This window comes from Nerophis lumbriciformis, linkage group LG08 (assembly GCF_033978685.3).
Source record: "Nerophis lumbriciformis linkage group LG08, RoL_Nlum_v2.1, whole genome shotgun sequence".
In the NCBI taxonomy this organism is placed as follows: Eukaryota; Metazoa; Chordata; class Actinopteri; order Syngnathiformes; family Syngnathidae; genus Nerophis; species Nerophis lumbriciformis.
The window spans coordinates 4,722,650-4,736,560 of record NC_084555.2 but is presented as its reverse complement, the minus strand read 5'-3'; the positions used below and the strand labels follow the sequence as shown (position 1 = coordinate 4,736,560).

The following is a 13,911-nucleotide window of genomic DNA, read 5'->3' as shown; positions in this document are numbered from 1 at the left end:
TTTAATCGATTTAATTGATTAGTTGTTGCAGCCCTAATATATATATATATATATATATATATATATATATATACTAGAGATGTCCGATATATCGGCCGATAAATGCGCTAAAATGTAATATCGGAAATTATCGGTATCGTTTTTTTTATTATCGGTATCGTTTTTGTTTTTTTTGTTTTTTATTAAATCAACATAAAAAACACAAGATACACTTACAATTAGTGCACCAACCCAAAAAACCTCCCTCCCCCATTTACACTCATTCACACAAAAGGGTTATTTATTTCTGTTATTAATATTCTGGTTCCTACAATATATATCAATATATATATGCAAAGGATACAGTCCGTAAGCACACATGATTGTGCGTGCTGCTGGTCAACTAATAGTACTAACCTTTAACAGTTAATTTTACTAATTTTCATTAATTACTCGTTTCTATGTAACTGTTTTTATATTGTTTTACTTTCTTTTTTTATTGAAGAAAATGTTTTTAATGTATTTATCTTATTTCATTGATTTTTTTTAAAAAGTACCTTATCTTCACCATACCTGGTTGTCAAAATTAGGCATAACAATGTGTTAATTCCACGGCTGCAAATATCGGTTGATATCGGTATCGGTAATTAAAGAGTTGGACAATATCGGAATATCAGATATCGGCAAAACGCCATTATTGGACATCTCCAGTATATACACTATATTGCCAAAATGATTTGGCCACCCATCCAAATGATGAGAATCAGGTGTACTAATCACTTGGCCCGGTGTATAAAATCAAGCACTTAGGCATTTCAGGAGAACATCCGCACCGTAACACAACATAAACACAACAGAACAAATACCCAGAACCCCTTGCAGCACTAATTCTTCCCGGACGCTACAATATACACCCCCCGCTACCCCCTAGTCCCCCCCACCTCAACCCCCCCCCCCCCCCCCCCCCCCCCCCCCCAACCCCGCCCACCTCAACCTCCATGTCCCAAATTCCAAGCTGCTGTTTTGAGGCAAGGAAAAAAAAATAATGCACTTTGTGACTTCAATAATAAATATAGCAGTGCCATGTTGGCATTTTTTTCCCATAACTTGAGTTGATTTATTTTGGAAAACCTTGTTACATTGTTTAATGCATCCAGCGGGGCATCACAACAAAATTAGGCATAATAATGTGTTAATTCCACGACTGTATATATCGGTATCGGTTGATATCGTAATCGGTAATTAAGAGTTGGACAATATCGAAATATCGGATATCGGCAAAAAAGCCATTATCGGACATCTCTAGTTTCTAATGTTGTAAAAATGTGCAGAATAAATATTACATTTAAACATTTCTGTCAACGAAGATTTGCTTCAGCCTGCTACACATAGTCATTTTGATAGTAGGCTATTATAGCTAATATAGACACTTACATCATGTGTTGCCTTCATCATAAGACTTATATCATCTTTTAGTTTTTGTGGCTCCAAACAGATTAGTTTTTTGTATTTTTGGTCCAATATGGCTCTTTCAACGATTTGGGTTGCCGACCCCTGGGCTACCCTAAACCAGACTCTAATCAAAGGCAGCCTGCAGCATCCGGTTTGATTAATTGTTGGGCTGACAGGATTGTCAGCAGCCACACAGCACAGACACCTGTTGCAATTCTGTATGCGCATGAAAATTAAAAAATGCAGTATGCATGAACAGGGTGTCTTTTTTTTTAACAGGAATTCATGTTGTAAAAAGATGTCTCATACTGTACAACTCTTTCCTAATGACTCATTGCTTTGGATTTTGCATCTCGAGGATCATCAACATTGCCACGTGCACACATCTGGGAATATACAGCGCATCCCATAATGTCACGGTTAGATTTACGTCTCTGTGGTGTCCATCCTCTGCCAACGTTGCATCATGCTACAGACTAGCCACATTTGTATGAGTGGGGAAATAACTGTGTGACTCCTCTTTTTGTGCACCTTCTCGTTGTAATTCATGCTGGGGAAGAACTCTCGCCAGTAATATACAAGAGGTGGCATGAATGCGAGAGGCTGACAATACTTTAAAGCAGCAATCTAAAACATCACTTGGGGAATCTCGTTCTGCAGTGGCTGTAAAAACAATAAGCCTTTTTTTCTGTTTGGCAGAAACTACTTTTACATTTTATTGGGACAAAGTGGAAAAACAAGCACAAAAAAGAAGGACTTCTGGGCAAAGATTCAATCCAGAGCAAAATAGCTACAAACAACTGACGCACGCCAGCTTGCAAGTAAATCATCAGACTTCAATTAATCATAGCACCCTTCACCGTGCATGGTTTACCTTGTTTCTCGTATGTTTAGTTTCTGACACCTCAGGGCATTTAGAATTCTTGAAGAAGAAAAAAAAAGAGCAAGAGAGTGACCTTGAGCCATAACCTCACTGTTTACTGTATGTCTGACGTCACTGGAAACAGAAAAAACTCCAGCCGAGCAAAACAGACAAATGTGTTTCTGTTGAAACTTCGCCTGCAAAGCACTACCTGACACGTTTTCCAGGAAAGGGTATTCACCAATAAAATTACTTTTGAACTGAGAGAGAAACATAAGCACATTTATATTGTGTTTTCTAAATATATATATATATATATATATATATATATATATATATATATATATATACCGTATTTTCCGCACCATTAGCCGCACCTAAAAACCACAACTTTACTCAAAAGCTGACAGTGCGGCTTTTAACCCGGTGCGCTTTATATATGGATTAATATTAAGATTCATTTTCATAAAGTTTCGGTCTCGTAACTACGGTAAACAGCCGCCATCTTTTTTCCCGGTAGAACAGGAAGCGCTTCTTCTTCTACGCAAGCAACCGCCAAGGTAAGCACCCGCCCCCATAGAACAGGAAGAGCTTCTTCTTCTACTGTAAGCAACCTCCCGCCCGCGTAGAAGAAGAAAAAGCGCGCGGATATCACCGTACGTTTCATTTCCTGTTTACATCTGTAAAGACCACAAAATGGCTCCTACTAAGCGACAAGGATCCGGTTCATGAAAAGACGCAATCTCTCCATCCGCACACGGATTACTATTTCACAGCAACTGATATTCCTGTGAACCGCACTGTGGATACTGTGGATACAACGGGAGCACGTACGGTGAATATTCGCACCACAGGGAATGAGAAGTCGTCCTTCACTGTGGTTCTAGCTTGCCATGCTAATGAAACTTCCACCCATGGTGATATTCAAAAGGAAGACCTTGCCAAAAGAGACCTTTCCAGCCGGCGTCATCATAAAAGCTAACTCGAAGGGATGGATGGATGAAGAAAAGATGAGCGAGTGGTTAAGGGAAGTTTACGCGAAGAGGCCGGGTGGCTTTTTTCACACAGCTCCGTCCATGTTGATATACGACTCTATGCGCGCCCACATCACAGATGGTGTCAAAAAACAAGTGAAGCACACAAATACAACACTCGCCGTCATTCCGGGTGGATTAACCAAAGAACTCCAACCGCTGGATATTGGTGTCAACAAGGCATTCAAATCACGACTGCGAACGGCGTGGGAACAATGGATGACCGAAGGCGAACACACCTTCACTAAGACAGGCAGACAGCGCCGGACGACATACGCCAACATCTGCCAGTGGATCGTAAATGCCTGGGCAGATATTTCGGTCACAACTGTGGTCCGAGCTTTCCGGAAGGCAGGATTCACAGAACTGCTGAACAGTGACACTGACTCCGATGACTTCGACGAGACGGAACCGGCCATTTTGGAGCCCACATTTGCCCAACTTTTCAATTCGGACACCGAAGACGAAGAATTCGAAGGATTTACGAATGAAGAATAACTTCAGAAGGTGAGCGCTATGTTTATTTTGTGTGTTGTGACATTAACGTTCGAGCAACATTATGTTGCTATTGCTCTGCACTATTTTGAATTTTACTATGTTTGTGATTGCACATTTGCGTACATTTTGGGACAGAGTTGTTAGAACGCTGGTTTTTAATAGGTCAGTCAAATTTTAATAATACATCTGACTGTTTTTTTGACATTCCCTTTAGCGCAGCGTAGGCGCGGCTTATAGTCCGGGGCGGCTTATAGGTGGACAAAGTTTTGAAATATGCCATTCATTGAAGGTGCGGCTAATAATCCGGTGCGCCTTATAGTGCGGAAAATACGGTATATATATATATACACACATACATACTAGGGCTGCAACACTAATCGATTAAATTGATTAAAATCGATTATAAAAAACAGTTGGCGATTAATTTAGTCATCGAGTCGTTGGAAGTATGCTATGCGCGGAGGCTTTTTATTTTTTTTGTTTTTTTGTTTTATAAACCTCTATTTACCGTATTTTTCGGAGTATAAGTCGCACCGGAGTATAAGTCGCACCTGCCAAAAATGCATAATAAAGAAGGAAAAAACATATAAGTCGCACTGGAGTATAAGTCGCATTTTGGGGGGAAATTTATTTGATAAAACCCAACACCAAGAATAGACATTTAGACTTAGACTTAGACTTCCTTTTTATTGTCATTCAAATTTGAACTTTACAGTACAGATAAGAACAAAATGTTGTTCGTTTCGTCGTAAATTTGAAAGGCAATTTAAAATAAATAAAGAATAGTGAACAACAGGCTGAATAAGTGTACGTTACATGACGCCTAAATAACCAACTGAGAACGTGCCTGGTATGTTAACGTAACATATTATGGTAAGAGTTATACAAATAACTATAACATATAGAACATGCTATACGTTTACCAAACAATCTGTCACTCCTAATCGCTAAATCCCATGAAATCTTATACGCCTAGTCTCTTACGTGAATGAGCTAAATAATATTATTTGATATTTTACGGTAATGTGTTAATAATTTCACACATAAGTCGCTCCTGAGTATAAGTCGCACCCCTGGCCAAACTATGAAAAAAACTGCGACTTATAGTCCAAAAAATACGGTATAAACTGCAAAATTTACAAACAGCTGAGAAACAATAATAAAAATAAGTACAAAAACAGTACAAAACAACGCCAGGGCGGCGCTGAGGCTACGTCTCATGAGGTGGAGGTAAGCTAGCCAATCATGTGTCATGTGCAGCTCACGTGACGACGCCGTCTCCTTTGCTGGAAACATTCCGAAAATGGCGCAGGAAAACCGTACGGATAGTTAAGCGGAAAAACATCTTGAGGTTATTGCTTCAATGGAGAAAAGTGTACGACCTAAGTCGTCAAAAGTGTGGGAACACTTTACTTTAAAGACTTCAAAGAAGAGCGTTTCCTGCAAAATGGCACGGAAGTACAACATTGCTTCAGGAGCACCTGAAAAGGAAACACGTTGGAGCCATGGATGAAGGGAACTCACGGTACGTAACTTTTTAAGTCCATAGTGGCAACAGGCATTCATGAGTTCAGCTTTTTTGTGAGTAATGTTAATGTTATGCCTTTGTTGCAACGCGGGGCTGATAAAGTGTCTCCGGCACATTTGACTCCGGTTTGAGAGAGAAAACGCACGGTTACCAATTTTGAAATGAACGTAACGGACAGAAATATCTCAGGTTCGTTTCATAATGGATCAATGTAGCTATATAAATATATTTAGATTCGAGTGACGCTTTAGTATAACTAAACGTCATGAAAATGCTGGAATATTTCATGCTATTATTCAGAGGCAGCCTAAAATGAATCCTTTATTATTCACAACAGAAACGTGTACAATATCTGATTCAGTTCTGATCTGATGAGTTACATTTATGTGTTATTATTGGTGTATGCTGCACCCGCAATGTCCAGAACATGGTGCCAGTATGCTGTTTTTTTTCAATAAAATACTGGAAAGGATAGAAATGTAGTTTGTCTCTTTTATCCGATTATTAATCGATTAATCTAAGTAATAATCGACAGATTAATCGATTATCAAATTAATCATTAGTTGCAGCATATAAATATATATATATATCTATATATACAGTATATACACATATGTATACACATACTCTGTATATAAATATATACACAAGTACACAGGGTTTCCCCTAAACTGCCAAGATACCTGTGGCGGTGGAGACGTGGTTACCATGATGTCGAGTAATTTGCTATGATGATATAACTTTCTTTAAAAAAGGCTCAGAAAATGTATACATACATTAAAAACAAATCTGTTATTAATAATAATTATTAACATTCTTTAATCCATATTTTTAATTGTTGATAAATTTTTGTCCTTTGTCCAATGTCCTTTGTTGAGATTTGTTCAAGTGTTTACAGACTTTTAAGTGAAAAACAACTCGCAACAAATCTACATCTTCTTCTGGTCCTCTTATAAAATGTACTCCTGTTTAGAGACTCTACTTCCGTCCCTCAATGTCGCTGGCGAAAGAGGCTTCTTGCTGCAGCGAGCATGAAGTCACACTTGCTTCGCGCTGTTGCTCTCCGGTTGGAAACATTCTATTTTTAAAAGCCGCCACGGTCCTCTTATTATTTTCACATTTTGTAGATGGCTGTCTGCGGGTATATCTGCAATATATATATATATATAAAAATCACGTGATTTAGGTCCACATCACAGACATGCTGACAAAGCTCCAGACAATGGCATGCATTTTCTTTACATCCGTTTGCGGCAGAGAGGTTTTCGGTGATCAAAGTCTTTTTTCGGTACTTCACTTGTCAATAGTGCGCAAATAATAGGCTATCAATTTATACTTTAACGACCAGCGAATGTTAATGGTTTATGTTCGTGTGGTCTGGATTTGATGTCAGTATTTTCCATGTTTACATACACATCCATGCCTGAAAGGTGATTGGCAGAGAATGAGGAAGAGTTGTTGTGTGTCCCGGGAAGCGCGGACTCGTGAGACAAAAGTGTTTACAGGGGTGGTAAAACCTGTGTGGAGTGTGCCGTTTGTTACCATAAGATTGGTAATAAAAGTCAAAAATAGCGTCGGACTTTGTGTGATTTCTTCTGAGGGCTACAATATATTATAATACTTTGTTTTCAAGTAAAAAAAAAACATATATGGGGGAACTAAGGGGAAACACTGTATATAGCCATCCATACATTATATACATTATATATAATATACATTAATTAGTTTTCACTTTTAAAAAAAACCAACTAATTTCTAAGGTGTAGCGGCTTTTATTATGCCGTGGCGGCCCACCACAATAGAGTATGTGTCGGGGAAACCCTGCTGCTTTATACATCCAAAAGGAAAAGTTTAGGTGTTAAACTCAACTGCAGAGCCAGCTCAACAGTTGACATTATCTTAGCTGTAATTGGACACAAGAAATATTGAGCAAGATACAGTGCAAGCTTATCTTTTTATGGCGTAGCAGAGCAAATTAAGCCCTGCCCCTGAACTCCTGCCAGAGGGAAAGCGGCAATATTTTATTATAAGTGGGTTACTAGACAGCGTCATAAGCAGGTAACATGGTTAAAAAGCCTCAGAGCTAATAGAAACCAAAGACGTCTACCATTCAGAGACATATACTCAGGCGCAGTGATTGATCTCCTAATACTCAGATGTAAGAGATTTTAGTGGAGCTGAAGCAAATTTGGATCACTCTAAATTATACACAAGAAAAAGCCCTGTCATCCTGCATATCCTTGTCATTAATATTTATGAAATAATTATTGAAAAATTAACAACAATGAAAGGAAAGCCTAATAATCACCCATCATGCCTGAAAATGTTGCGGCAACAAATTAGCAGTTCTTGCATAATCCTACGGACAGACAAACAACAATAAACAAGAACGTAAGAATTGAGCGATTCCCATTGGCTCCATTGTTAGCTGTCTTTTACTATTATTTACGAGATAGAATACATTGAAAAACACATGTGTGCATGTCTTACATAAATATTGGGAATGATCTGCAAAATTCCAAAAAAGTGCAGTTCCCCTTTAACACGAGTACAGTCTCAAATAACACTAGAAAAAGAGGCTAGATTTGTTGCTCGTCATTTTTTCCCCCACACATACCGTATTTTTCGGAGTATAAGTCGCACCGAAGTATAAGTCGCACCTGCCGAAAATGCATAATAAAGAAGGAAAAAAACATATATAAATCGCACTGAAAAAAACTGCGACTTATACCGTATTTTCCGCACCATAAGGCGCCCTGGGTTAAAAGCCGCGCCTTCAATGAACGGCATATTTCAAAACTTTGTCCACCTATAAGCCGCCCGGTGTTGTAAGCCGCATCTAACTGCGCTAAAGGAATGTCAAAAAAACAGTCAGATAGGTCAGTCAAACTTTAATAATATATTAAAAACCAGCGTTCTAACAACTCTGTTCACTCCCAAAATGTACGCAAATGTGCAATCACAAACATAGTAAAATTCAAAATAGTGCAGAGCAATAGCAACATAATGTTGCTCGAACGTTAATGTCACAACACACAAAATAAACATAACGCTCACTTTCTGAAGTTATTCTTCATTCATAAATCCCTCGAATTATTCTCCTTCGTTGTCCGAATTGAAAAGTTGGGCGAATGTCGTCCGGCGCTGCCTCCCTGTCTTAGTGAAGGTGTGTTCGCCTTCGGTCATCCATTGTTCCCACGCAGTTAGCAGTCTAGCTTCGAATGCCCTGTTGACACCAATATCTAGCGGCTGGAGGTCTTTTGTCAATCCACCCGGAATGACGGCGAGTATTGAATTAAGCGCGTAAGCGTGTCTCTTAATGTGATGTTATGAGCTAGCAAATATAACAACTACACTACCCAGCATGCAACGATAGTGACGAGCATGCGCGGTAGCCCTGAGAAGCGTTGTATGCTGGCAGTTAGAATGTGGTTATGAGCACGCTGTGAGTAAACGTTGAGAACTCAGTTAACACACCTTGTCTGCATTATTTATAATTAGACAGACAACACACTTAATAGGAGCCATTTTGGGGTCTTTACATAAACACACAAATGGAAATGAAACGTCACATATCCCAGCATGCACCGCGTGCTTCTTCTTCCGGGGCGGGTGGTTGCTTACAGTAGAAGAAGCGCTTCCTGTTCTATGGGGGCGGGTGCTTACCTTGGCGGTTGCTTGCGTAGAAGAAGAAGCGCTTCCTGTTCTACCGGGAAAAAAGATGGCGGCTGTTTACCGAAGTTGCGAGATCGAAACTTTATGAAAATGAATCGTAATATTAATCCATATATAAAGCGCACCGGGTTAAAAGCCGCACTGTCAGCTTTTGAGTAAATTTGTGGTTTTTAGGTGCGGCTAATAGTCCGAAAAATACGGTACTTTGTTTTTCAAAAACGCATACAACTTTAGTAACTGTCTGGACGGAGTGGAATTTCACAGGAATATTTGCACTAATTTGCCAAATTTCTCATAGAGATGGGATTCATTAACCTGACTCTCGCCAGATCCTTGTAGTTCGCTGAGCTCCACAAAAGGGTCTGGGACTTCTCAATAGGAGATGTATTTCAGAAGGCGGGGCCTTGTAAAAAAAATAATTGTATGTGATTGTATAAACCACTTGTCGGTTATCTTGAATGAAGTGCTAATTCAAACACTCACATCGACATCAACCCGTGACGCTGATGAGAGCGACGCTGGGAAATCCAAAACAGAACAGCCGGCATATTGGATAACGACAGAGCGAAAAGTTCTCTGTTCATCTTTTGAATAATTAATATTCGATAGATTCGACCAAACAGTTGCAATAGCAGAATCAATGTCAGCACACGACTCCTCGTTGTGTGCCGCCATTGTTGTTTGAATCAAACAGTTGCTTCGGCGCTACGCCACATCTATGAAATCCCGCCCGACGATCGTGATTGGTTCATTATTTTTTGCTGTCTTGAAGGAGTTTGCAATGCCCTCGATCCCAGATCCTTGTTCAGCGAACTACAAGGATCTGGCGAGAGTCAGGTTAGGGATTCATTGCTCTTTGAAAGGAGCCGGATCTTGTGGAGCCATTCCTTTAAAAGAGCCGTTGAAAAGACTGGCTCGTTATGATAGTTATTTTCTTTAAAACCGTTATTTTTTTTTTTTTTTGCAACAAAATAATCACTGGCAGCCGTTAGATGAAGATCAGTATAATTACGGTATTGGTAAGAAAAATTCTGAAATATTGGCAATAATTGTATCTATGTTTTGTTTTTACAGTACAGGTAAAAGCCAGTAAATTAGAATATTTTGAAAAACTTGATTTATTTCAGTAATTGCATTCAAAAGGTGTAACTTGTACATTATATTTATTCATTGCACACAGACTGATGCATTCAAATGTTTATTTCATTTAATTTTGATGATTTGAAATGGCAACAAATGAAAATCCAAAATTCCGTGTGTCACAAAATTAGAATATTACTTAAGGCTAATACAAAAAAGGGATTTTTAGAAATGTTGGCCAACTGAAAAGTATGAAAATGAAAAATATGAGCATGTACAATACTCAATACTTGGTTGGAGCTCCTTTTGCCTCAATTACTGCGTTAATGCGGCGTGGCATGGAGTCGATGAGTTTCTGGCACTGCTCAGGTGTTATGAGAGCCCAGGTTGCTCTGATAGTGGCCTTCAACTCTTCTGCGTTTTTGGGTCTGGCATTCTGCATCTTCCTTTTCACAATACCCCACAGATTTTCTATGGGGCTAAGGTCAGGGGAGTTGGCGGGCCAATTTAGAACAGAAATACCATGGTCCGTAAACCAGGCACGGGTAGATTTTGCGCTGTGTGCAGGCGCCAAGTCCTGTTGGAACTTGAAATCTCCATCTCCATAGAGCAGGTCAGCAGCAGGAAGCATGAAGTGCTCTAAAACTTGCTGGTAGACGGCTGCGTTGACCCTGGATCTCAGGAAACAGAGTGGACCGACACCAGCAGATGACATGGCACCCCAAACCATCACTGATGGTGGAAACTTTACACTAGACTTCAGGCAACGTGGATCCTGTGCCTCTCCTGTCTTCCTCCAGACTCTGGGACCTCGATTTCCAAAGGAAATGCAAAATTTGCATGGTTGGGTGATGGTTTGGGGTGCCATGTCATCTGCTGGTGTCGGTCCACTCTGTTTCCTGAGATCCAGGGTCAACGCAGCCGTCTACCAGCAAGTTTTAGAGCACTTCATGCTTCCTGCTGCTGACCTGCTCTATGGAGATGGAGATTTCAAGTTCCAACAGGACTTGGCGCCTGCACACAGCGCAAAATCTACCCGTGCCTGGTTTACGGACCATGGTATTTCTGTTCTAAATTGGCCCGCCAACTCCGCTGACCTTAGCCCCATAGAAAATCTGTGGGGTATTGTGAAAAGGAAGATGCAGAATGCCAGACCCAAAAACGCAGAAGAGTTGAAGGCCACTATCAGAGCAACCTGGGCTCTCATAACACCTGAGCAGTGCCAGAAACTCATCGACTCCATGCCACGCCGCATTAACGCAGTAATTGAGGCAAAAGGAGCTCCAAGCAAGTATTGAGTATTGTACATGCTCATATTTTTCATTTTCATACTTTTCAGTTGGCCAACATTTCTAAAAATCCCTTTTTTGTATTAGCCTTAAGTAATATTCTAATTTTGTGACACACGGAATTTTGGATTTTCATTTGTTGCCACTTCAAATCATCAAAATTAAATGAAATAAACATTTGAATGCATCAGTCTGTGTGCAATGAATAAATATAATGTACAAGTTACACCTTTTGAATGCAATTACTGAAATAAATCAAGTTTTTCAAAATATTCTAATTTACTGGCTTTTACCTGTATATATTCCTTGAGGTGATCACATTTCCCCATGCTATAACAGTGGCATCACTATTTTGAATTTTCCCTAGCCTAAAGAACTCAATCCATTGACTACCGCTTGTCCCTTTTGGGGTAGCGGGGGGTGCTGGAGCCTATCTCTCAGCTGCATTCACCTTGGACAAGTCACCACCTCATCGCAGGGCTAACACAGATAGACAGACAACATTCACACTCACATTCACACACTAGGGCCAATTTAGTGTTGCCAATCAACCTATCCCCAGGTGCATGTCTTTGGAGGTGGGAGGAAGCCGGAGTACCCGGAGGGAACCCACGCTGTCACGGGGAGAACATGCAAACTCCACACAGAAAGACCCTAAGGACCGAACCCAGGACCTTCGTATTGTGAGGCACATGCACTAACCCCAGGTCCACCGTGCTTCCGTCCAAAGAACTATATAGCATTGCAATAATACAGATAAAAATTCACAAAACAAGTAAGAATACAATGTACTGTATATGTGTTTAACAAAAAGGAAATATGATTTGGATAAATATTAGGACATAATGTAAATATAAATACAAAACTATAGTGTGTGTATGTTTGACCTAGGTCAGAACAATAAGCCTTTTTTTTTTTTTTAAAGTAACTATCCATCCATCCATCCATTTTCTACCGCTTGTCCCTTTCGGGGTCGCGGGGAGTGCTGGAGCCTATCTTAGCTGCATTCGGGCGGAAGGCGGGGTACACCCTGGACAAGTCGCCACCTCATCACACGGCCAACACAGATAGACAACATTTACACTCACATTCACACACTAGGGCCAATTTAGTGTTGCCAATCCGGTACCCGGAGGGAACCCACGCAGTCACGGTGTGATCATGCAAACTCCACATATAAAGAACTCAGGGACCTTCGTATTGTGAGGCACATGCACTAACCCCTGTACCACCATGCTGCCCTGACAGTGATATCACTATTTAGAAATTTCCCTAGGCTAAATAACAATTTAGCATTTTAATAATACAGATACAAATACACAAAACAAGTAAGAACACAATGTATATGTATTTAACGAAAAGGAAATACAATTTGGATGAATATTAGGACATAATGTAAATAAAAAATTGTAGTGTGTGTACGCTTGACCCACGTCAGAACAATAAGCCATAAAAGTGAATCCATTTTTTAAAGTAACTAAATGAAATAAGTTGAAAAATCATTTTAAAACATTTAATTTTTTTAGTTCAGTTGTCAGTCAGGTGACATTGTATCTGCATGTTCATAAAAAAAACGGCTCCCAAACTAACGTCTCACAAATGCGAATCGTTCACCAAAAAGAATTGTTCAAAAGACTCGACTCGTTCGTGAACGTCACACGTCTAATTTCTGACCATAATGTTACTTTTTAAGCCAAAAATACTTGCTATGATTCAGTAGCAGTGTGCCTCAGTTTGTATGCCTCGGGGGCAAGAGATACATAAACTACGTCAGGTATTTATGTTGCGAATATCTAAGTAAACATTTGACATAAATATTGGTCAAATGTTGTTGAATTCGTAGTTTGTAAGGTGAACGAGTTTTTTTTGGGGCGAAAAAGAAGTGGTCTCGTGCGCACTTAATAGTCTACCTGCGCGCGCACACTTGTTCAAATACCGAAAGTGGCGAAAAGCAAACAGAGCTGTCTTTCACAACAAAATACTCCAAAAAGAACTGTAAGAACACTTGTTGGAACTTGTCATTTATGTTAGTTATTTCCTTACCCGCTTTGTGTTTTTTTTAAAACGACGCTTGCTTCGTTCCACGTGCAGCCCACAAATCCTCTCCGGTCGTGCCCGCTCCGGCTAAAAGCTAGCTCGTCTTGTCTTGTAACATGTCCGCACTTTTTTTTTGGTCCTAACCACACTTTCTTGTTTTGAAGGAGACTTTATTCCACTCAAGACGACGAAGAGAGCGGAGTCTGTCTGACTGGCTCACTGACAGTGGATGAGAAGCCAGTAGCAGGTTCGCACACACACAAAAACACACAGACACACACAAACACACATTCTTGTATTAGTTACCTTCTTGAGACTAGTGAAAAATGCCTACCTCTTTAGGACCACCCTTTCTAGATATATAAAGATTTGTATTTACAACATTAATAATATATATATATATATATATTTTTTTTTTAAATTAATTTTGGCCAAAGGGGGCGCACTTCAAATTTTGACACACACTTGCTATTTCAT

The 13,911-nt window shown here is 39.8% G+C and overlaps 1 protein-coding gene across 3 annotated transcripts in view; it reads right to left on the bottom strand.

The window, feature by feature from the left end:
* Positions 1–13,590, bottom strand: part of stxbp6 (syntaxin binding protein 6 (amisyn)) — a 229,945-nt gene extending 216,355 nt beyond the window's left edge. For all 3 annotated transcript variants that reach the window (XM_061968170.2, XM_072913630.1, XM_061968169.2), the window contains exon 1: positions 13,441–13,590. The gene's annotated coding sequence lies outside the window, so the exon portion shown is untranslated. The remainder of the gene's footprint in view (positions 1–13,440) is intronic.
* Between the last annotated feature and the right edge of the window lie 321 nt (positions 13,591–13,911).